The sequence below is a fragment of the Antechinus flavipes genome, chromosome 1, assembly GCF_016432865.1.
Source record: "Antechinus flavipes isolate AdamAnt ecotype Samford, QLD, Australia chromosome 1, AdamAnt_v2, whole genome shotgun sequence".
NCBI lineage: Eukaryota > Metazoa > Chordata > Mammalia > Dasyuromorphia > Dasyuridae > Antechinus > Antechinus flavipes.
In genome coordinates, this window is record NC_067398.1 from 96,658,071 (window position 1) to 96,684,649 (window position 26,579).

The 26,579-nt window shown below is 34.0% G+C and overlaps 1 protein-coding gene across 1 annotated transcript in view; it reads left to right on the forward strand.

Moving 5' to 3' along the window:
* Positions 1–26,579, forward strand: part of BNC2 (basonuclin 2) — a 512,346-nt gene that overhangs the window by 20,140 nt on the left and 465,627 nt on the right. The gene's annotated exons all lie outside the window — the stretch shown is intronic.

Here is a 26,579-nt window from a genome sequence, read left to right on the forward strand (position 1 = left end):
AATGTGAAGCTTAGATAGCTGTTTAAATAGAAATTGGTACCTGATAGATTTTTTTTCATTATCTGTGGTTTGAATAATCCACTGGATTTTTTTCCATTATGGTGAATAACTTAGAATTGGATGTTTTTATAGAGTTTAATAGGATATTTAAAAGTTCCTATGACTTATTTTTACAATTTTATTTTGTAATAATAGTCTGTAATTTTAGAGACGTTTATGAGGTAAATAAGGAAATAGCAAAAATATAAAGATTTTTCCTCCTAGTACTCTTTTTTAAATGTTATTTTTGTATCGTTCATTGATTTTCTAGAAGTTTCAAAAACTGTAGCTTTTGTTAATAATAAATGGAAAGTTATTGATATAAATAAAATTAAAAATTTTTGATACCACAAAATAATTTAGAAATCATATCAAAAACATTTATTAAGTATTTGCTGTGTGCCAGATGTGTGGTGTGTGTATGCAAAATTAGTATCTACCTTCCTCTCTTCTTTCACTTGGCTAGGTTAAAATTTAGAATGATAGGATCATAGACCAAGCAGGAAAGCAACTTAAAATCAACTGTTTCCAACCTACAAATGAGGAAAATGAGACCTGGAGAGATTGTGACTTGTCCAATGTCATGCTTCTAGTAATGGTACAACTGGTCTTTGAACTATGGTATCTGACTCCAAGGCTGACTCTACTATATCAGCCATTACTTGTAGTTGACTTCCACCGACTGGGTGGGTTCCAAGATCCTCACTGATACTTTCCTAGTTGAATAATGGGGTTTGGAATCATAGATGAGAAATTCCCACATAGGATGTGTGAGAGAGAATTATTATGTGAAAAAGTCAGTAATTAAGAAAACATGTAATAGAGTTGAAAGGTCCAAGGTAGTAAAATAACGCCTGAAATAGAGGCAGGGTCAAAATCAAAAAATTTGTAACTTTCTAATTTCCAATGATGAGAGAATCCTTCCATCCTTAGGCAGCCCTTTCCATTTGGGGATAGCTATATTAGATATTTCCATATAAATTGCTGTCTAGCCCCATCTTCTCCATCTTATGTAGGTGGAGTTCATTTTTTGAATCCAAGTGTATGAAGGAATGAATACATGAAAGAAAAAGTAATTTATTAAGTGCTCATTGTGCTAAGGACTTGGAATACAAATAGAAAATCAAGGCAATTCATGTTCTCAAGAAACTAAAATTCTACTTAGGGGAGACAACAATAATATGCAAATGGAGAGTTTATTTGTAGTATGGATGGTAGGATCCTTAGAATGCACTGTCAGGTTAGATAGCATTGTCCAAGGGTGTGGAGGGCATAGCAACAGGATAGGTAGTAAGATCCATTGGACAATAAGGAACTGGAGTAGGGCAAATGATAAAGCTCTGTGATCTACTGTAATGACCGCGTATTTAAAATCAGCCGGAGTCAGGAATTCAGGTTAAGGGAAAAATCTTCAATCTTTATTGAAGTGAAGAGGTGAATAAGGATTGTGATAGCAATATGGGTAAGAAAGATTGTGATAGCAATATGGGCAGCTGCGACAGGAAGCTAGCTAACAGAGGGGGATCTGAGCTGAAAGGTCGCAGCAATGGCAAAAGCAAGCAGTTTCTCCTTCGCCTTCCTTTTCCACTCCCCTGCCTCCACCCACCAAAATCGTCATTTCCTATACAACACATCAGGACTTGCACAAAGAGTGGGTGGGGGCCATTCTTTCTCCAAGCTTATATATATATATATATATATATATATATATATATATATATATATATATATATATTTAATAAGTTTTTATTGATAGAACGCATGCCAAGGGTAATTTTTTACAGCATTATCCCTTGCATTCACTTCTGTTCCGATTTGTCCCCTCCCTCCCTCCACCCCTTCCCCCAGATGGCAAGCAGTCCTTTACATGTTGAATGGGTTGCAGTATATCCTAGATACAATATATGTATGCAGAACTGAACAGTTTTCTTGTTGCACAGGGAGAATTGAATTCAGAAGGTATAAATAACCCGGGAAGAAAAACAAAAATGCAAGCAGTTTATATTCATTTCCCAGTGTTCTTTCTCTGGGTGTAGCTGCTTCTGTCCATCTTTGATCAATTAAGGCTCTCTTTATCGAAGAGGTCCACTTCCATCAGAATACATCCTCAAACAGTGTCGTTGTTGAGGTATATAATGATCTCCTGGTTCTGCTCATTTCAATCAGCATCAGTTCATGTAAGTCTCGCCAGTCCTCTCTGTATTCATCCTGCTGATCATTCCTTACAGAACAATAATATTCCATAACATTCATATACCACAATTTACTCAACCATTCTCCAGTTGATGGACATCCTTTCATTTTCCAGCTTCTAGCCACTACAAACAGGGCTGCCACAAACATTTTGGCACATACAGGTCCCTTTCCCTTCTTTAGTATCTCTTTGGGGTATAAGCCCAGTAGAAACACTCAAGCTTATATATTAATAGAGTATGGTCCAATTACTATTTAGCCTCATGTGCTTGGGACCTCAATGCATCAACTCAAGCCTCAGCCCATTACAATCTACCATTTTGTGAGAAGTATAGATGGTAACTCCTTGTCAATTAAAGGGACATGGTCATGTCATGTTGAGACAGGATTAGTCCTAGGGTTGAAGTGAAGTAGAACCTTCAGTTTCCTTAAAGGTAAGAATGGGAAGGGGATAGTCAAGCCAGGAAGTAGTTTTCAGTTCTATATCGGATCTGGGACATGTGAGTGAGGATGGGAGGGGAAAGATTCTCTTTGGCCTGCTTCTATTGGGTCCTCAGACTTACTGTTGGGTTGTGATTTATTAAACTTCAGCCTGTTAAATTTAACTGAATGTTCTAGCCTATCAAGTTGATTTGGATCTTGACTTTGATATCTAGTATATTATTTGTCCTCCCTAGCTTTATGTCATCTGCAAATTCTAGAAACTTGTCATTTCTACATACATCCAGATTAATTGTGAAAATGTTAAACAGTATAGGGCCTGTTGTGAAAGTACTTAACCATAATATCATCTAGCTCACAATCTTTCCATTGTGTCTACAATAATAGCTAGGAGACTTTTATCAAATTTCTAAAATCTGGGCAAACTATCTCTGTAGTCGTCCCCCCCCAATCTATCTATAAATTGTCAAAAAAGTGACATAAGATTAGTCTGATAAGACTGATTTTTGATAAAGCCACGATGCTTTTGGAAATGTCCGTTCTCTTTCCAAATGTTCACATATCTATCATATCTAATCATATTGGTACCTAGGAATTTTGACACTTATTTAATTTAATTCAGTTAAATAAGATGGGGTAGATAAACCCATTGCTGATCTTTAGTGTCTCTTATGTGAGCAGTCTTTACAGACTAGATACAAACATTTTGGCAATCTGCCTTAGCCACATAATGTCCTGCCAGATATGGACTGTGGAGTAGGAAGAGAGTTAGGGAGATGGCTGATTGGTACTCAGAAAGATTATACTCCCTCCAACATTACCTCATGAGGTCTTCGATAGTTATAGCTTTGTGTTTAATAGTGATATACAATAATTTTGTTCCCAAGGTTTGCCAATTTTTTGCTACCTTTGTGACTTGGCACTAACTCCCCTGTATCTTGTGGGTATTCTATCCATGCTAATTATTGAAATAGCTTTACATTATGTGTACTTTACATTAGAGGACTGTTCCAGTGAGGGCTGGGCCAGAACCATGAGGAAGAACATGATGGTTGTGGTTCAGAAATGTGGAGGTTGGACACGGACAGGAGACAGATACATGATACTCTCTCGTTGATGGATATAAGACAGACGTGGTAGGTAGGGCAGAAGCAAGGCAAAGGTTTCCCCTCTCAGGCCAGAAGTCTCAAGCCAAACCTCCATCCTGCCAGGTGGGGAAATAGTCTCTCTCTTCTTCTGCTTTCACTTGAAGGGGTTTTATTAGGTTTTTTTTGGGGGGAAGATTATTTTTAATGAGTTGGGAGTGGGGGATAAGAGAAAATATAGTACTGTACAGTAAAATTAATGTACAATTTTTTAGAATGTAGATTTATTTCAGAATTTTAAAAATGAAGTCAAATTTACAAAATGTGGATTTAAATGAAGGCTTCCTAGATTAGCTATAAATGATCCCCCTTGTTTCTTGAATCTTTTATGTCATTCATTTTGAACCTCAGCTGTGTACATTCTAAAGTATATTTATATTTTTTTTGTGCACTTATCTCCTCTTCCTCTACTTATTAACTTCTAATTTCCTTGTATTCAAGGTCTATTCCCAGAATGTAGCATTGTATATTAAATATAATAGTACTTTAATAAATGTTTACTGGATTATACTGATTATCTTCAATAACAGCAAATCTTTGTTCTTTGAATCTCTGTTAATAATAATATAATAACTAGCATTTTTATACTTACTATGTGCCAGACACTGTATTAAGCACTTTAAAAATATTATCTCATGTGATCCTTACAACAACCTTGCAGAATAGATGCTATTACTATTCCCATTTTACAGATGAGAAAACTCAGAGAGACAGAGGTTAAATGACATGTCTAGCGACACATAGCAGTGTCTGATACCATATTTTGATTCAAAGTTTTCTTAAATCCAGGCTTGGCACTCATATACTGTGCCTAGGATTGCAGTTTGGGCCAAAAGTAATTTTATAACAATTTTGATAAGATAGGCAATTAAGCAGGTAATACTTTTTTTTTTAATTAAAAGAAGAATGATTATAACAATAGAGACTGATTTCCTTATGTAGTTTAAGCAGTGCCAGAATCACTGAATCTCAGTTGGAAAAGACAGGAATTCTCTCCCTATTATCCCAAACATCCAGCTTTTGCTAAAGGATTTCCAATAATAGAATTGGTTTACTGTTAGCATTGGGGTTTATTCCACTTTACAATACTTCTAATTGTTAGAACATATTTCTTGATATTGAAGCTAAATATACATTTTTGCTTCTTTCACCCATTGATCTTTAGAGGTCCTCTTCCACATAACAGACCTTCAGATATTTGAAGACAGCTATCATGTTCCCTGCAAGTCTCCTCAGCAGAATCAGTGAAATAAGTGTGTATCATAAGGTGGCCTCTTTGAAGGACAAAACTGATTTAGGTGTCCAACTTCTGGTGTGTTTGTTTAAAAAAAAAAAATCCAGCCTCATCATTTTATTGTTAGACAGTGTATTATATGATAAGAGTACCTAATAAAAGTTAATGTATTCCTTTCCAGTAAATACCAAGTAATGCCATGTCAGAGTAAATCCTTCTGAATCTGGAGAAAAGCATTGTAGGGCTTTATGTCTAAGAAGTGACCTGACAGAAAGGAGTCATAAAAATGGAGACCAAGGAGAGTTCAAGTTAGATTATGAAATATGAGAGCCTGAAAGAGGGCCTCACGATATTAAAAAGTGATTTGACCTTCATTTTTTAAAATAGAGGGGGAAAAAAAGAAACAAACCTTGTGTGTTGGTACATTTCCTATATAATGACTTTTCTCTTGGTTGAGTAAATTTGTTTGTGTACATTATAGAAAGGTACCATGGATGTAAGAAATGGGAAAACTAGTGAAGCACAAATTTGTGCACATAACTATTTCTATGGCTGTCTTATCCCAGCTGACAAAGCCAAGGGCACATGGAGTTACTAAAAAAGATTACTTTAAAAAATATTTTGTGAGCAATGAATGAGTCACTAAGAAAATCTGTAATCTAGAAAGTGGCAGATAATATGGATTGTCCCAATCTCTTGCCTAAGAAGTTTTTCTTTTTTGGTACCCTTATCAGTTAAGTACTGTGGTTATTACTTGCTTAGGACCCAGCCCTTGGTGTTGATTGATTTTTTTGCAATTCTTTTTCTACTGCTTCCCTTGCCTGCCTTGATGCTTCTCCTTGACTCCCAAAAAGTTTACTATATCAGGAAGCATGGATAGTAAAGCCATTACAGTTTTAAAGCAAAACAAAATCAATGATGAGAATTTGGATAATTTCTTTAAGTCTTACCTCTTTTAAGAGGTTTGTAGTTAATTGCTAAAACCCCTTTTTTGGAAGGGGGAGGGATGAAGTCTTTCTGGATATGTAATTTTATTGGTATAAGAGGACTTATAACATGGAAACTTCTAATACAAATTCACTTGAAGCATTGAAAAGTTTAAGAGACTTGTCTAGAGTCACATAGTTTTGGTTTGAGGTAGAACTTTAACCCAGATCTCTTGGCTCCAAGACCAACTCTTAACTCCATGTTATGTCTTAGTGATGGTGACAAAAGAAGAATGAAACCAGTTTGGCCATAGTTTTTTATATACAAAAAGGAGATAATTTCAAACTACTTTCCCATGCTAGTTTTAGGCTTCTCTAAATCTTAAACAGGTTCTCTGAGACTTGAAATGGTATTTAAAACCAACCCTGTACTGTGGTCAGCACGTATCGACATGTACTTTCCTTGTTCTAAGGGTAGTCTCTTACATATTTTCATTTTGCCAAATTCTTCTAGAGTACTTTACAGAACTGGCAGATTCCCCTGTGGACTGCTTTGAAGTAAGGGCTCCTGGCACCCATCACAGAGATGGAGGACTCTGCTTGACCAAAGTCTGAGTACACAATTAACACTACCCTGCCTTGGGAGGGTCCACATGTGCTGTCTTCATGGACCATTTGGCCTATGAGATAGAATCTGGCTCATAATTCAATGTCATGTACTATGGTACTCCTGTGGGAGTATATGGGTCTAGTTGCTTTACCTTGGATTTGATCCTGAATGTTTTATCTTGTTCCAGGGTAGATTATTATACTTGAGAATGCACTTAATTATAAGCTTTATGTTTCCAACACTCTTATTACAATACCTCCTCTTCACTACATCTAACTTCATCAATGGGAACTGCATGTACAGAGTGCAGTCTATGACGTGTATGTAACAGGCAACCTGACAAGGATTAAATCCACTTGGCTTCTGTAATAGCTTTAAGTCATTTGGACACTTGGGGCTTTTCTGCTGTGCTTTAGCCTTTTCAGAAATATCAATTTAATAAGATAACATTGAAGAGGAAGTTAATTTTTTTATGTCTACTATTCTACTCAATTAGACAGCATTTAGCACCCCCTAGTAAAAGTCTTTTGTGTTTTTTGTTTTTTTTTAACGACCTTCAGAAAGATTATTTTAAAATAAGCTTTTGACTTAATACATCTCGAACAGGTTCTCCTATCTCCATTTCCCTCCTCCCATCCACATGGAAATGGGATACTATGAGATGCACTTGTTCCCTCCTCTGAAAGTGAATGTATCTCAAAAGACATCATGGTTCTCTTACTTGTTTTCCCTAAGTGAAAACAACATTGGAGAAACCAGATGCATAATCCAGCAAAATAAGGGTTTAATAGTGGGTTGGTGGATTAGTTTTTAAAGCTGCTTTAGATTTTGGGTTTGGAGGTATGTTGATGATATGTTTTTGACATAAACTTTGTTTTTTATTATTGCCAAAATTAAATAGTACTGGTTAATCCTTCCATCTTTTATTTTTAGAAAGCAGTGCTTCATCCCTGATTGGGAAACCTGATTGTCAAAATGCTATTTCTTTGATTTTTTTTTTTTAAATGAGTTTTGTCAACATGTAGTTTTGAAGAATGACACTCATTCACCAAAAGAATATGAAAACTAGTTAACGTTTCCCCAATTTGTAATGTACCCTAAATTAAAGCTGTAGGGCAATTTTTTCTCTGAGGAATCTTTAAAAGGATGTTTAAACAAATCAAAATATGCTTATAGCTTAAAAGAAACGACTTAGTGTGGTAACTTTTTAAGTTTTTTATACACACACATATAATACTGCATACCCACTCTTTGAATCTTTGGTATAAATCTTCTGTCATATAATGCCAAAAACTTTGTTCAGGGCTGTGTGTTGAAACATGTATGCCTGTCCCAGTGTCATAACTAATTATATCTCTTGTATGCTTACTTCTAGTAATTGGAAAGCAGACCTACCGCAGGATACATTTTAGCATTTGGTTGTATCTCGAGGACATGTTACAGAAATCAAGTTTTCCACCAAGCAGCAACTTGAAATTGTAAACAGATATTAGTTTTTAAAAGACATCGTCTCTGTGTTTTGGAGCAGTAGGAAAAAGGAAAAAGAAAACTATGGAGCTTTTAAAAAAGGCTATCTTTACATTCAGTAGTAGTGATGCCCAATATTAAGGTATTGTGGATTCTTCCATCATTGCCAAAAATCTGACTTGTGAGAATCCGAATATAGATTTGATCACTTAGTTTCTATGAATTTTCATGAATTGGCAGTAGTGTTTAAGGAAAATGAATTAGACAAACATAATTTGAAGACTTAAAAAAAGAAAAAAGTTTATTTTTTAAAGAAAAATCTCATAGGCATCTTTCCCAGTTATGCTAAGACAATGTAATGAGTTGAAGCATTATATACTTCTGTTCAAATCCTGTCTTAGTGTGCTTATGGCTGGGACAGTGAACAATGTCTAATATGCATCAGCATGTATAAAAATATGTGGTCCTTGCCCATGCCTGCTGAAAGAAGACTTCACCAGACCTCAGTCTTTGAGCTTCATGTAGCCTTGTTGCAATTAAAGTCTTATGACTGGGAGCAGTTAATGCTAGTGATAGATTAGAGTATTGTTAGAATTGTGCCATGCTCCATGGTGATCTAGATCTCTGTCGAGTTATGTGATCCCAGGCAGAACTTGGGCTTACAAATGAGTTCCAGTTGTGCATTAACAATGAAGGTTGCCATAGAATTTATGGCAATTATAGTTTTTTAAAAATATAACTTCTACTGAAATTACATCATTAGTAAATAGGTTTGTTTAAAGACAAGTTTAGGTTTGCTGGATAAAATCCTGAAATAATTATCAGGCTCTAGGATATAACAGTTATTTAAAAATAAAAATATTCTGCTATTTTCCCACTTTATTAACTTGCTCATTTTACTGTTTTGAAGTTTTCTTCCATTCTAATTATCATTAGAAAAAATAAACACCACTCTTTGGGACTATGCTCCAAATGTATTGGACACAGTAGGTTTTTTGGGGGAGGTAAGAGTAATTGTATGTCTAAATTAGGCCTATAAATCCTGCTTTTTTGTTTTTCATCTAGTAAGTAACCTTAGTATATAGAGGAATACTTTATATGCCATAGATTTGAGGGTTGGCCATTCAGTATAATTTCCCTGTTTTCAAAAACTGAACTCCAGTGGATCCTTTCAAATTGGTGTATCATTGCCTGTTACATTTTAAAAATTATATGCTCTAAGTAATTTTATTTTTAAGGCCTTGACAGTAAAATACATGCTTTAGATAATTGTAGTGTCTTGTCAGTTATAGAAACTTGACACTTTTACAATTTTTTTAGATGTGTTAGTCAAAGTGATTACTGGTTTATCTTTAAGAAAAACAATTCTGACCTAAAAAAAGAGGTAATTAATAGGTGATTGCTAACATTATAAACAATATTCTTTTCTTAAAAAACAGTAAAATACTGGATTTCTCTATTATATTTGTATGTTTGTTTATAACTTGACAAAGATTATAGCTATAAAATTGTAATTGCTGATAATAGGAAATTATTACATAATTTTAAGCCATTTCTACATTTATACAACTTTTCAGGACCTTTATTAGGTAAAGAGGAATATCTAATTGTTGCTGATGGGATTAGAGTGTGGTATTTCAGTTCTAAATTCTAAATTCCATTCTAAAATAAATCTGGTTCATAAATTGCACATGGATATTTACAAAATAACAGGACATTTGCAGTACAATGGAGAAAACTTTGCCTCTGGGATCAGGGGATCTAGATTCAAAATCCCACCCTCAAATACTTAATCTGAGGCAGGTCACTTAACCTCACTGGGTCTCAGTTCCTTCCTCTGTAAAATGTGTACTAGATAGCTTCTGAGGTCCTTTTCCAGCCAATGGTTTGAATCTCAGGAATCGGAAACATTTTCTTGTATTTGAGTCTTAGGAAAACATTTCACACTGCAAACCAACATACATATATGTATGTGTTAACAGGCAATAATTATGAAGTCAGTAATGCTGTTTATTCAGTGATGGTTAGCTGGCTAATGTCCATCAATGATTATCAAATTAGTAGATAGGGGAAGTGTTGACATTTGTGTTCTCAACTTAATGTGTATATATTAAGTGTGTTTGTACTTGTCTTCATTAGGAACTGCTAATATATGAAAAGCATGTTTAAAAAAAACCCTCCCTCCTCCAAAGGTTGTTAGCCTTGAAGATGAGAATAAACACAAACAATAGGTATCAATTTTCCAGGCAAAACAAATATTTTCATATGTTAGCAATACTGATGAAGACAGCAATCCTCAATTAAATAAATAAACCATTAGGTGGAGACAAGAAATATCTACTCAAGGCCTTTCTCCCCACCCCCTCTTTGCTAATCTTTAATGGCCTAGTTGATAGATATTGTCCAGTATATGTACATGGGCTTATTTTTTGGCTAGCTTACTTAGGGATTTAATTAAATGCCTGTAATCACAAGTAGTATGTAACTTGACAAGTCATTGTTAAATCAAAAAACAAAACCAAAGAATGGAACTAAAGTGCCCTGGTGTAAGTATTTTGCTAGTCCATCTAATTGCTTATCCCAGGAGCAAACAGAGTAACAGTCTGTGTACATGTACAGTATTCTGGGAACCCTGAATGTATAATGATGAAGCAGTGCTTTTATCAAGTAAGAGTTATTATTGTATTCTTTTCCAAAGTGAAAATTCCCCCTGATAACTCCAAAAGAGGTTTAAGTTACAATGGTATTTACAAATATAGTTTGAAGATGTTATTGGTGTGTAGAGTTGAAGTTTAGTTGTTAAGACAAACTGTGCTGCATAGTTGAAGGAAATGTATATTTTAAATGATTTTAGCAATATAAAAATTTGTTTTGATTTTGATTGCCAACTCCTAAGCAGACATTTTGATTGAATCATTATCTCTTAAAAATTAGGATAAGATCATAGAGAGCTGGAAGATCCTCAAAGATCATTTAGTTCATCTGCCTTATTTTGCAAAATGAGTAAACTGAGGTTCAGAGAGATGAATGGACTTGTTTCAAGAACACATAGGTAATAAGCATCAGAGGATGTCTAACTTTTTTCTTTAACTGTTTTTTTAATCTATTTTTTCTAGAGTTTTCTCCAACTCTGTTGCCATTTGGACTCATTCATATTTCAGTCAATAAAGTAATGGTTAAAGTAACTCATGGGGAATCAACATTGTTATTTTAAATGATATATGTTCAGCATGGATTAGATTAATTTATACAGAGGGACTCGATAGATAGTACTTGCTTAGATAGCTGTATCCTGACAAAGAATGACAAGTTTAATATCAGTTAGTTGCCAGCTGTATGGTTCTAGATGATTCTGAAAGTTGTTGAATTTGTTGAATAACAATAAAATGAAGTGTACCAAAATACTTTCTTAGAACAGTATTCTCAGGTGTGTTCCATGACCCCTGGCATTCTATAAAATGTAAATTGGAATTCCATAGGAAAATATTAATACTTATAATAGTTTTCTTTCTAAGACATTAAATACTAAATTATGTATTTTTGAAAAGTACTTATTACATGTCATAGTTTTTGTATGAATATAGGCTTAATTTCCTCTATCTTTCTCCACCTTGATCCTAAGAGGATTCTTCTAGATTTCCTCTCTATTGCTCTACTTTCTCTTTCCCATCACAACTATTTATGAATTCCAGCAATATATTTTAAGCCAAAAACTATTCCATGGCCAAATAAATTTGCTAAGTCCTGTATGAGAGACCAACTTTATTATTTTTCAGGATCATTTCAAAACATTTTATTCCTTATCCTTTAAAGATAATTTAATTCAGTGATCTAGTTTAATTCTACCTTTGTTGCCATTCTTCTGGAACTTTTTTTGGCAAACTCCTTGTCCCTTTTTCTCATTATCTTATTTGTTCTTGTGAGGTATACATGGACATTTTAAAAAATAAAGCTGATGCAGAGACATGAAGTAACTTACTCCAAGGTCACAGAGTGACTTAGATGTAGAGCTGGGAATTAAACCAAAAAAGTAACATCTGATTAAAGGCTGGTCATTGTCCACAAGTCAGGCTTTTGTGAAGTAGCTGAAATACTTTATGGTGTTTTAAAAATAGTGAAAACAAGAAAATTGTTCTGTTCTGAAAATAAATGAGTATATTGTAACCTTTCTCTAGTCAGCTGTCTTAGGCTTAGATAGTATATCTGGATCCAATGTTATAGGGCATTTCTATTGGTTGATACACAGAAATTACCTCACAGGGGTCTGTGTGTAGTGAGGAGACTGGAGTATCATATGAACTGATTTTGAGTCACATTTAGCCATTGGATTCAAGAGTTTTTACTCTCTATCTTACAACCAATCAGATGAACTGTATCCTTGGTGGGAGAGATGAGCTTGTACGTGGGAAACATTGACTTGGATATCATTAATTTATGTTTATGACCTCAGTTTAGAAAATGGATATGAACATTGTAACATTTTACTGTTGTGACATCAGATAAAGAGCAAATTTGTAAGTTGAATTCGTCTGAGCAGAAGCAAAAATAAAGTTTTAGGATGAACTTTTGAGTCAATGTTAGTATGGCTCCAGGGCAAAATGCCAAGTCAACTATGTGCATTCATTTTTCCAAAGTCAGTAGCTATATAGAAATATAAAGTTGATGAATTCCTTTTATCTCTTTATGCCAGGGACTATCCATTCCCTAAGCACACAGATAAAAAAAGAGGACCAGAAGGTGACAGAAGTGAAATTAGTTCCTCAGTTTCCTTATCTAAAAAATAACAAATTTAGAGTGAGAAAGGACCTTAAAGATCAGCTATTATTATCTAGTTTTTAAATTTTATAATGAGGAAACTGAAGCCCAGTGAAAGCCATGAACTTGTTTAGAATCACACTGGTAATAAGGAAGGATAACCATGAGTTGGAACCCAGAGCCTCTGACTCCAGATCCTTTTCTCTGTAATCTTTATATTCCTTTTCCAAAGGAAGGAACCACTAATTAAAACTGCTTTTTCTTCTTTATGCCAAGGAGTGCATAGTTATTGAGTAACATTCTCTGATCAATTTCTGTTACTGTTTTCCTCAGAAGCATGTTTTTGCACCTCTGGGGCAGAAGCATTGCCTTTAGAGCCTACTGTTTTATTTCAGCTTAGTTTCATTTCTGGAAGAGCATATTGGTTCTAGGTACTCTATGGGAAAAAGCTGTGTTTGTACAGATTCTATTCCATGTACTGTCCCAGTTTATTTCACACAAACATAATCAAGATTTTTGTTTGACTGTGGGTCAGGGAGATGAACTAAATGATAATGGTGTCCCTCTCAAACGTTAAGCATTGAATGAAATAAAAAATAAGAAAATGCATGCCAATCATGTTTAATGTGTTTCCTATACTAACTATACCAAAAAACTACACCATTTGATGTAAATGTTGTTTTCCCCCAAAATTGGATTTTTGTTTTGTGTTATATGTTAATACAAAATAGAAGGAAGAAAGATACAAAAATAGAGAGCATTAGTGTAAATATTGTCATCCTTGCTTTCATAAAACCCAAAATTAGAAATGAATTGGTTTATGAGAGATTTTTACAGTTCAAACAGATTGCTTTTGGACATACAATATCCCCTAAGTGTTCTGGTTTACTGTTTTACTTGAGAAGAAAGTAAATTGACAAATATGAGATAAGTTAATATTGAAGGAATTGCAGAAAAATAGTCACTATATTCTATGAATTGTTCTATCTACTCTGGAAAATAATTTGGAATTTGATTTTAAAAAAAACAACTATCTTATTCATACCCTTTGCCCAAAATATCCCACTTCTAAGTTTATAACCCAATGAAGTCAAGAAAAAAAATTTCATGTAGAATGCTTTTTGTAGTAGCAAAGAATTGGAAACAAAAGTAGATGCTGATTGATTGGAGAAGGGCAAAATAACTTGTGGTACATTCATATAATGTTATTGCAGTAGAAGAATTAATATGAAGAACTCAAGTAAGAAAATATCTTTGAACTTAGAAAGTTTTTTTGAAGAAGGTATTTGAGTCTTTTCCAATGCTATGATTTTAGATAAGTATTTGGAATGATCTGTGATGGAAGAAAAAACTGTTTTGTTCTGTTAACTTCTTTCTACATTTGAAGAGCTTAAAATATCGCAACCATATTGTTATCGTTTTTCTTTTTGTTAATTCCTGAGAAAACGGGGATGGAAGGAAGGTTTTCCTTATAACAACCTTAGGAAGTTAGTAGTTCAAATATTAACTCTCATTTAACACCTCTCTCATCTGTTAAATGAGAGTTAATACTTGAATGTGTATAAATAAAGGATGTCCCAGAAGTTTTAGTGCAGTGTCAAATAGTTAAGCTTTAATATTAAATATAATTGAGTATTATATACCTTTAAATTAATAAGTATGATATATTAATATATAATTAACATAATCACAAATTACATATAATAGATAGTATTATAGCACAGTAAATGTAATAATGTTATTTGGTATTATAATATTTAATTATATTTAATATTAAAGCTTTAATAGTTTAACAGTGTACTTTAATTAAGCCAGGACTGAATTGTTTTCAATTCGCTCTGTAGAGCGTTGACCACTCACATGATTTTAGGTTAATATTTTACTTTAAGCTTTAATAGCTAAATACTACACTAAAACTTTTGGCATACCGTAAGTGACTGTTTCTTTATATGTACACAGATGCCTATTGGTTCATACAAATATGTTTTGTAAGTACTAATGGCATTGTCTGTGTTGGAATGAAGAAACAACTCTGGAGGCATAATGATTTAACATGAAGCTTTTTTTTAATGTCAAGTAATATCTATACTTAATTAGGATAGAATTAAACTGGAGTAATCACATTTTTAGCCTTTTGTAGATGTGCTAAGTCACACTTGTGTCCTAGTCACACTTGCAATTTGTTTGGTTTCATTTGAATTTTCTTTCAATGTTTTAATAAGGAGGAAAGAAATTTAGATAGGAAATTACGGGTATCCCTTAATATAATCAAGTGATCCTGACCTTGAGATATTTTGAAAAATATTTAAGTGATTAATAATAAGCATTGCGTAATGCAAAATTCTATGTATAAATCGACAAGTGAGTAATAAATTATTTAACTTAATTTATAATGTGTCAGTTCTTAGCCATTAGTATTAGAAATACTCTCCACAGTCTTAGTCTAGATAAAAATCATAGTGTATTCTTCCACTTAGGAGAGAGATTTTAAATTGTTCTTTTTTCCTCTTCCTTATGATTGATTTCAAATCTAGTCACAGTGTATTTCTTTAAAATATTGCTTGTAGATTCTGTCATTTTTTTTCCCTTTTGTAATAAACTTTTCCATTGATTATAGCAAATAAACATGTTGTTATGATTTTAGATCCAACTGGCCTTTTTAATTGCAGATAATGTTAGTAGATGGGTATGCTGTGATGGCTGTTGAAGACAGCAGCTTTTTCCAGATTTGGAAATTTTGTGGGTGCAGTGTCCAAGGCTAGTGGAGGGTATATGGCTCTGTTGTATGGAAAGTGCTTGTTATATTCTCTTCATCCTTTTTTATAGACTACTGTATTCCCAAGGACATTAGACATCACATTTGTTCTATACGTACATTTATGTAGGTAACCTTCCATGGTAGTTTAAGTGGTGATTTGGATATCGGATGTCATCTTAACAAGAATTTTTTCTCAGAAGATCGAATATTAATTGTTATGAAGATCATACACCAAAGATCACATACCCAACTCAGGGTTGTGGATTAAATCCTCAACTTGGATTAAATTATAGATGAGAAGCTGTGAAAGCTTTGAATTATTTTTTCTTTGTGGCTAGCACATTGGTATTTTAAAGAATGTACCCATAATGATTATGTAGAGATTACATAATTGCAGAAGATACACTAGATGGATAGCTTTGATTGTAGATAATATTGTGTCATTTGATTATATGTCATGAAGAATTATCATTTTGAATGACATTTGCCCAACAGTTTCTGAATTAATTATGATTCTTGAGATTGGGACTTCTATTTCTCTAGAGGCTACATAGAATTTGGTAAACAGAACACCAGTAGTTAGTCGGTGGTATACTTCCTCCATTCTTCCTTCCATCATTGTTTTAGTGTATGTAAGTAAATTTTTAGGGCTTCTTATACGTGGTCTTCATACAATCTGGAAACTGAAATGAGTCACTTGTAAGGTGTTTGGCCATATATTTTTCAAATTGGGTTGGAAGAATGAACCAAAACTAAATTGTTTTCTACAGGTCATTGACTAGTGATACAATTTTAGTTTAATAAGATCAATTGTCAAGACTTTGAGAATAGTTCTGGTGACTTTACTATTAGCCTAGCTAAAGATAAAAAGAGCTTTTTTTTTTTTTTTTTTTTTTTAGCAGATTAGTGTATCCTCTTGGCCTTGTAAGCTGAGAAGCAAATGGAGATAAAGTGGCCATTGATCCTGTTAAGGTATTTATGGTGTAGTATGGGGGTCCTCAAACTATGGCCCTCAGGCGGGCCAGTTGCAGGAGCTGAGGACTTTTATCCCCCTCCCCCAAGGCTATGAATTTTCTTTATTTAAAGGCCCACAAAACAAAAGTTTTTGTTTTTACTATAGTCCTGATCTCCAACAATCTGAGGGACAGTGAACTGGCCCCCTATTTAAAAAGTCTGAGGATCCCTGGTGTAATAAATACCTTACAGATTCAAACAGAATCAGAAGGTATTAAAATTGTACATTTTTTAGATAGTTCTACAAACAAGATACAATTAGTTGCCTTCTTGGTAGATCTCAGGTTCTATTTTCCTCCTCTCTTTGCCCTGTCTATCCATCTTACCCAAATAACTGAAATAAAAAAAATCATTTACGACATAGGTTTTACTATCTGACTTCATATTTCTTTTCTTTTTCTTTTTTTCTTTTTTAAATTCTTATTTTATAAGGGATGTGAGATACACAAATTTAGAGAACATTCCACTCTGATGTTCAGATGGATTATTTCTGCCCAACCTGTGCTTGTTTGTGCTTCTGAACTCATTGGTTTGATTAGCCACAATTGGAAATATTGCACTTAAACCCCAATATGATGTCATTTTGGTCTTCCTTGAGCATGAAGGACAAACAACCAAAAAGTCAACTATTTAAAAAAGTTTTAGATTTTCAGTGATTCATAACCTTTCTTTAATATCATCCAGTTTAAACTTTTGCATTGCCACTTAATAGCAATGAACTTGGTATATCAGTTTTCCTTAAATTGAACAAGGGTCTAATTATACAACTAGTAAACGTCAGACTTGAATGCAGATTTCCCTTAACTTTTAAGTTCAGCTAATCTTATTTACTAAATTCTACTCCTCTGATAATAATGTTTATGCTGCTTCCTTCATGTGGCCATTTTGAGGATCAAGTGAAATGTATGTGAAAACATTTTTAACTATAAACTGTCCTATAAGTGAATATTATCACCATAGTTTATTGAGGAAAATTAGAATTCAGGTATAAAGTTAATGAATTTGATAATAAAAGGGAGAAAGTTAAATTGTAATGTCCAAATTACAAAATCATTAGATTTTTAACAAAAGAATTAGGAAAAATCTTAAAAACTAAGTTTATTTTTTACTCATGGCCAAATTTCTATTTACCTGACAATCTATGGGCTACTTTTGTTTTCAGAATCGATTTATTAATGGTCAATTTAATTTACACTCATTGACCATTGCTGAAATAAAATGACATATCTTTGACCAAATCAGGACAAATTTATTTTGAAAGCTTGACTTTTCCAACCACTGCCTTGGACCCCAGAGAAAAGGAGAGGAAATTACAGAGATGAGAACTCAATGCCTATAGTCATCTAGAGTTCTAATCTGGCAACCATTAGCAGGGGCACCTTGCTTCAAGGGCTTAGAAAGAGAGAGAGAAGCAATTTCTCAGACAGCCAGAACCCAATCCATGTAGGGTTTTAGAGATTAAACTCACCACCCTGAATTGTACCCAGATGAGAATAATTACAGTTCAGTCTGCTGAGCATGGAGGTGATATATCCTTCTTGCAGCCAGAATTGTTTAACTTTATTCTCTAAATTTTACATTTAGCTGTAAATTCTATATAGTTTTTAGTGGTTATCCCATCTATAATTAAATGTTCTTTGTGGTGAGAAGTAGCAAAAATGAAGTGAATACAAAACCTCAAATCATCTCCCTTTGTGCTTTTTTTTTTTTTTTTAATATGAAGATGATGTGCTTCACTTCATCAACTATCCTTATATTTTTCCATAACTGTAGGAAGTAGTAGTGCTGATCTATTCACATTCTTTGCTTTGCCCTCTGAAACTATTTGTAGAACAGAGTCAATGTAACTGGTCCATATGGGAGTCCAGTCATTGACCTTGACCTAATCAGCTCTGTATTACAACCAATTGACCTAAGTAGCCACATATGCTACAAAGATATATTAAATACTTTGTAGAATAATCATTTTCTATTTAAAAAACTTAAACTACTAATTGGGGAGTGGGGTGGGGAGCACTCCCCACTCCTCCCCTGGTCTTATTACAAATGACCCTTTGTTTACTATCATAGGAAAATAGGATAAAATAGTAATAGTTGTTAAAAGAATACAGTCGATTCTCTTTAGTCTTAGATTCTGTATTTGTGAATTTACCAACTTGGTAAAATTTATTTGTAACCTCCAAATCAATACTCTTGGCACTTTTACTGTCAACATTTCATGGACTTTCTTCACAGAATAGTCCTGATGGACATGGATGGTCCCAGATGAGGCTAAATAAGGCAACCAATGCTTTGCTTTCTTGTTTCAGCGCTTATACTGTAAACAAGTATCCTTTTCACAGTTTATTTAGTGTCACTTTTTTTTTTTTGCACTTTTGTGTTTTTTTGTTGATGATTTAAAATGACCCCCAAATATAGTGCTGAAGAGCTGTCTAGTAGTTCATAAATGCAAGAATAAATGCCTTACAGAGAAATACCTGTATTAGATAAGTATTATTTAGGCCTAAGCTATTGTGCTGCTGGTCTTGAGTACAAATGAATCAGCAGTATGGTACATCTAGAAAAAGGAAGAAGAAATTTTCACAAAATTAGTTTTTTGTAAAGAATATATATTAAAAGTATCTTTAAACAGAAATACCCATAAAATAAGGTTATGTATTGATTAGAGGACAAAAATGTTGTGATCAGAGACTCATAGGAACCTAACTCTGTTTCCCTTAGGAGCAATGATTCAGTATTTGATAATTCAGTATTTGTGGTGACTATATAACTTGACAAAAATTGACTTATATTTGTTTTGTAAGGTCATCTTTGCAATTGACCTGCATCTACAAGTTTTCATAATTGGTTAGTTCATTAGATTTGCTCTGCTCAATAATTATAAATATTTAAAAATATCCATAGAATCAAGGGATTCTAGATCTGGAAGAGGCTTCAGAGACTAATCTAATCCCTTTATCTTTTATAACTATTTTCTCCCCTCATTGACTTCCAAACACAGACACAGAATTAGTGGCTGAACCAATTTAGGTCTTGTTTCCATGTACTATTGCTATATTTCTCTCTTTCTCTTCTTCCTCCATCCCTCCCTTCCTTCCTTTCTTCCTTCCTTCCTTCTTTTCTTCCTTCCTTTCTCCCTCCCTCCCTTCCTTCCTCCCTCCTTCCCTTCCTTTTTTCCTCCCTTTCTCCCTCCTTCCATAACTAATGCCTTGTAAGCTTAATAATTCTGCCTTCCCAATATCATTGCTCCCAATTCTTACTACCATTAGTTTAGTACAGGCTGTCAAAAAGGAAGTCCACCTTCTACTTTTTCCCTCCAATTTATTCTTTTTTACATCTGCCAGACTTATTTTCCTTATGGATAGATAAAGCATGTCATTCTTCTGTTCAAATTCTTTCAAGGACTCCAGTTGTCTACCAAGTAAACGCTTTAGCTCTAATTAAGGACCTTCATGAGAATATTCTGTTTTTCATACTGTCCACTTAGTAGCTAGTAAATTTTGTGACTTAAGGGACCATGTTTTGCTTAACTTTAGTATATTGCCTAACACCTAGTAAAGTATTTTTCACACAAAAAAGACTTCTAATAAAGAGTCATCTAATTGAATAAATGATCAGATATTAGGTAAGTTAAATATAATACTTTCAGCTGGGCAGGATATAGTGCCGAAGATGAACTAATCACAAAAAGAGCCTAATAATTTTCACTTCAATCTGACCTTGTAAGTTAATCACTATTAGTATTCTACCTTTCTGTAGGATTTTGTGATTATTCGTCATTCTGAGTATCCTTGATGGTATGTCACATGTAGATAAAGATGATAAAAGTGAGTGTAGTTTAATGTAAAAAATTTAAGACTTAGGAATAGTAATTCCAGATTTAGGTTGACTACTGGCTCTGACACTTATTATTTGCATGATTGTTGATAAATCATTTAAATTCTCTAAGCCCCAGTTTCCGCATCTGTAAATTGAGTATATTTATACTTTCAATGCCCAATTCATATCATTATTTTGAGGAAAGTGCTTCATAAAGGGTAACATATAATGAAAATGTGGGTTACCATTATTATGATTTAGGTTTTTAAAATAAGGAATATCCTTTTGAACTTTAAAATTTTATTTTAAAATAGTAGAGTCACTTGCCTTTGTTCATAATGTACTTAATAGTCTAATTGGTTTTCCATGAGAAATTTTTTTTGTTTAGTGAGGAATGGGACTTGGTATTATAGTGATCAGTTTCTTTAACCTAATGATCTGAGACTTTTCTTTCTTTCTTTCAGCATATTTCATTTGAGAATTTTGAATCCAAGTTGTGGTCTCAGTAACACTTCACTCAAGACAGCAACATACAAATTAAACCTATAGTAGCTGGGAAATAAAAAAACTCTTTCAATCAGTACGTGGAGTCGGTCAATACAGCATTGGACTCTTATTTTGTTTTTCACAAACATTTATGAATGTGTTTATGCAGGGTCTGCCCGTTTCTTGCCATTTCTTGCCGGCATAATCTAATTAGGGACTAAAAATAAAACTCTCGTGTGTGTGTGTGTGTGTGTGTGTGTGTGTGTGTGTGTGTGTGTATGTGTATGTGTATAATCACTTGATAAATGAATTGGGACAAGAGAGTCAGGACCTACTTACAGTTTCATAAATATAAAGAATTGGGGAAATTCCCTCTACCATTGCAGATGGGTCTTCAACTGTTCCTCGTTTTATAGTACTGGAAAGTTTTTTGCGGGTAGAGATGTTAAATGATTTGCTCAGAGTAATGTGGCAAGTTTGTGTCAGAAGTAATCCCTGAACCTATGTCCTGCTGAGCCCAAGGCTATGTCCCTATCCATTAAGTCAAACTATGTCTTGATAGATGCATTTGAAAAGTATAGAGTGCTGTGAAATCTCTAAAGTATAGAGATTGTTTAGCAGTTTTCTTTGTTTTTTTTTTTTTTTTCTCTTTAATACTAGTTAAAGTGATTTCCATTTTGTTCCATTGACCTGTATTCTCTCCTTTGTAATGAAAAATTTCAAAGAAACTTTGAATTGATATGGGTAAAGTAAGGTTAATGGTTGTTGATATAACCATATTGACCACTCTTTGTTCCTTGTGGGACAAGTAGGAGGAGACATTGAGAGAAGATAAAAAAGGGGTAATATGTTGGGACTTGGGCGTCTAGCAATAGTGAAATTACTGGCCTAAGGAGTTGAAAGGTCTCAAACTTAGTTTATTTTGACATTGTACTTATTACAGGAGCTTATTACAGGAGCTACCAAATCAGTTAATTCAGATGCCATAGAATTCTTGAAGCTTATTATATGTATGTGTGTGTGTATCTTTTATGTATATAATTTTGTACATTTTGTCATCTTTCCATCTTCTATTTGATATTAGTTTCTTGAGGGCAGGAACCATTGCATTTTTGCCTCTATATCCCCAGTGTTTGGCATTAACTCCAGGATTTCTTCAATTACTACCATGTGAAATTTTTGAAAATTCTCAACTGAAAAGACAACTCGCTTTCCTTGTCTTAAATCTGCTTTCCCTTAAAAATTAATCACATGTTTAATGTAGCAAATCGCCAAAAAAGCACCCAGTATGAATGATCTAGATTATTTAGTTTCTTTGGTTGTATGTTGGTCTTCGTTTTTAATTTTTCTTTACTTCAGGAACTCCTAATAAAGGTGATTGAAGATGATCCATGTTTTAGACTTATGCTGAAAATATGAAAATTTATAATCTTCATAAGGCCTTTTTGAATTGGACTGTTGTTTTAAAGGTCTCTTAGCTCTGTTTTATACTTTTAATTCCTTTGGGCTCCCTAATAATAGGATGATCTGCAAATAACTTGAAGTATCCAAATTATTTCTTTCTTAAGGTTGCCAACAAATCTTTGAAGTTGGACCTTTGCAGATGATTATTTTGGGATGTCTGACTTGTCAAGAAGTATCGTTTCAGTTACAAGGAAAAAACATTTTTTCATGTAGAGGAAGAAAAATTTTCCATTACCATGAATGTGTTATTGCCTTCATTCGGCTGTCTACCATGGAGTCCGATTTCTAGAATTCAGTAGCATTGCCATTCCTTTCTGCTATCCTTTTAGCTCTTTCTTTATATTCTGAATCCTGTGGCCGCCAAGTATCCATTCCTTGGGGTATTACTCTGCCAGGTTAAATGTGTGAATTACAGGCTAGAGAGGGAGTTGGAAGATTTGTTCCATTTTCTGCTCCCAAAGAATACTTTCTCATGGGCTTTTTCTTTTCTTTTTCCATTTTGGTGATCAACTTCTCTTTCAGATCCTGAGTCATCAAATGGATTATTTCAAAAGGAGGGAAATATAGTTAAATATTTAGAAATGGTAGACATTCATCAGTTGGCAGTCACTGTGAGTAGAAGGAACCACATGACTTCTGCCTTCATCCTAGTTAATTATGACTTTATTGGTTTCAGTGCACATTTTAATTCTTAAGCAATTTAAAATGTGACTGCATCTCACAGAGATAATTATCTGTAATTGCACTTTTGTTCATTGTCTGCAATGGAGAAATTCCTAGAAATTTGGATGGAATGTGATTGTGTGAGTTTTTGATGCTATGTTAGAAATATGTTTCTTGAAAAGTTTGCCCATAGATGCTGAAAAAATGAATGGGTTGTGCTTTTACAGATGTTAGCATTCATATAAAGTTTAAATAATGATTAGTACTACAGGTATTCGCTAAAACCAAAATTCACATTTTAAATAGTATAAGAAGTTATAAGAATTAAAATACAGTAAATTAATGTGAAAATAGGAGGCTTATATACCCTGGAATAGTTGTAGTGATGCCAGAGATTTTGTTAGGGAGATAGTTTTCATAATGGGGAAAGAATTGATTCTGTTGTTATTTAGTTTAAATGAAATATTTAAAAAGTGATACATTTCTTTTTTACGAACATAATATATGACTCATCGAACTCCTATACATCACAGTTTATGACAACATGTTTTAAAAGTTATTTGTTCATTTGATGATTTGTCTCTAAAAACAAGAACAAGGCCTCTGATTAGGTTTGTGTAGCTTTCTTTTAAAAATATCTTTAGGAATGAGAATCAAAGAGAGAATATGCTTTTGCTTACATTTTTGTTTCCATTCATGGCTATTTGTTTCATTAGGAAAAATTTCATATCCTAGACAAATAATTTTAAAGTACGCCAGGGGGAAAAAATCTACTAATGGACTTAACTACTACTACAAGTCTTTGTACCTCTCCGCCCCCTTTTTTAAAGAAAAGAAACAATGATATTTTCAGATCAAGGATGTAGTTGCTCAACCACCTAATAAACATATTGCTTTATGGCACTCAGAGTAAAAAGACAAAACTGTTCCTTGGAGAGGGAAGGGAAAGCACATAGGGAAGAACCCCCTCCCTTTGCTATAGAATGCTTTACAAACATATTGACACGGAAACATCAGACAGCAAATATTATGAGTCCTTTTCCCTTTTTTTTTTAATCCCCCCTTCTCTCAAAGTTCGTATTTCATTTTGCTCCCAAAAGCTCACAAGTCTGTGCCAGACGGAAATTCACAGAGGTTGCAGCAGGCCTACAGAGGCCACTCAGAGGAGGGACAGACATGAAACAATTGGGCCCAGTCCTCAGGCCGCCAGGCTGCACCGGTCCTTAGGGTGCCTCCTGCTTGCCCCTCCCCCCCATTCCCTTGCCTCCCGTCTTTCTTCTAACTTAGTTGATCCCTTCTCCTCCCCCAGTTACTCCTTGCACATTTGCCTTCCCCATCCCCCCCCAATCCCAATTCTCTGGAGTCTACTGTGAGGCCATCCAGTCATACGTTGTCCATCAGATGTGTTTACTTTCTTCATGACAGCCGACACATCTGGAGCACATACTCAGGTTATTTCAGTGCCACTAGACACATTCCACGAGATCATTTCAGCGGTTGTTATGGCGATCTTCTTCCCTCCAGTGATTTTCAAGTTGCATGACAGAAATAGCTTGAGCTAACCGGGGGGACAAAAGTCAACGGGATCAGGAGGGGCTTCTTTCACAGAATGAACTAATTAGTGACCCTGCTTTCTTCACAGGGCAATGAGCATATGGTTTAATAAAGTGAGTCTATGACATTTTTTTTCTCTCTCTCTGTAGGCAAAGCTGTCACTGGCTGAAAACTTTCCTGTTTTTACTGGTGGGACCATAGTCTGCTGTCTTTCAACAGAGTTTACTTCACAAGTAGAAAATGTTTGCTCCTGAGAGTTTAGCTTCAGAACTTTTCTTGGCTTCAGAATACTTAAGGGTAGCAGGTCCTTCAGTTTAAAGAGACAGCATTCATTTCACATGAACTTTGTTAGTAGGGATTTAAATTTATTCGGGGCTAAGCGTTTTCCAGTTAAGTTTTTTGTAAGCAGGCCTAAATATGTTTTATGGAGGTGAAGCAAGTATAGGTTTGTTATAATTTGCAAATTTCATATATATATGAGTTGAAGTTTTCATACAGACACATATACACATTTATTTGAAATATGCAATTATGTATATGCATGTTGTGAAATCTACAATTTAACAATTTATATTTTATCATATATAATTTGCAAATTACATATTATTTTTATGTATATATGTATGAAAGAAGCAATCCATTTATTTATTTTGGTGAGGCAATTGGGGTTAAGTGACTTACCCAGGGTCACACAGCTAGGAAATGGTTATGGGTCTGAGGACAGATATGAACTCAAGTCCTCCTGACTTAGGGCTGGTGCTCTATCTATTGTGCCACCTAGCTGCCCAAAAGAAAGAAGCAATTTATAATAAACTTATACCTTGTCATATATACGCGTGTGGGGTATGTGTGTGTGTGTGTGTGTGTGTGTGTGTGTGTGTGTGTGTGTGTAAACTCCAGATTTCCTATGTATGTATAGGAGCAAGTTACTTAATCCTGTTTGCCTTGGTTTTCTCATCTGTAAAATGAGCTGGAGAAGGAAATGGCAAACCATTCCAGCATCTCTGCCAAGAAAACCCCAAATGAGGTCACAAATAGTTGGATGTGACTAAAAATGACTAAACAATAACTATATAAGTATGTGTGTGTTTGTATGAAATTTGCAATTTATAGCAAATTTATACTTGCCTAACTTCCATAAACCTTCAGGTTTTACTGTGTTTATATAGATATAGATTGTATAATTGTATATTTTAATATAATACTGTTTCATGAGTCAGTATTTATTTCTTTTTTAGGAAAAGATTTTGAAAATGTTGTAATTTTCGTTTTTTGTTTTATTTTTGTTTTAGATTCGGTATAGTTTGATTATTTTAAAAAACATTCGGCTGCCTAAAGAGCTTCTCATTTATTTATTTGTTTATTTCCTAGCATGTAGGTTGGTTATGATTCTAGTAAATATTTTTTTTCATAGCATTATTATTCTGTTAGGGAGAAATCCTCTCTGTGGCTTGACTTGTTTTCTTTTGTATTGACATTTGTGTAAGAGTCCCTGCATGATTAGTAAATGGAAATTATCCCCAGACTGCAGCAGTGCATTCAAGTAAATCTTTTAAATTTGTGATGATTTTATAACCCGTCCACATTAGTGCAAATGCAGAGATTTGTACTTGAGATGATTGTGTATTAGCAAGAATTATTACTGCTAGAAGCCATACCCATTTCCAAAGATCTAGATTGCAGTGTAGCAAAACTTGCTTAGTTACTATGAAGGATAAACCATGGCCATTTTTCTTAAATTCTATTAGCATGTGATTGTACTTTTCTTCATTTGCCCTTTATATTGTAGGGTATTAAGGCTTGAGACTGATAAATCCAAGCCTTTTGAGTGCTTGATATTTCAGATCGCATTGGGTAATATCTGTTTCTTGCTTTTATTATAAAAACCCATGTCTTTCACATATTTTTAGCTCATGCTTGCATAGCTTTCACCGACTCTCCATATACATTCATACCCTGCATATACATTCAGACTCTTTATCCTTATTCACCCATTTTCTCATCCATACTC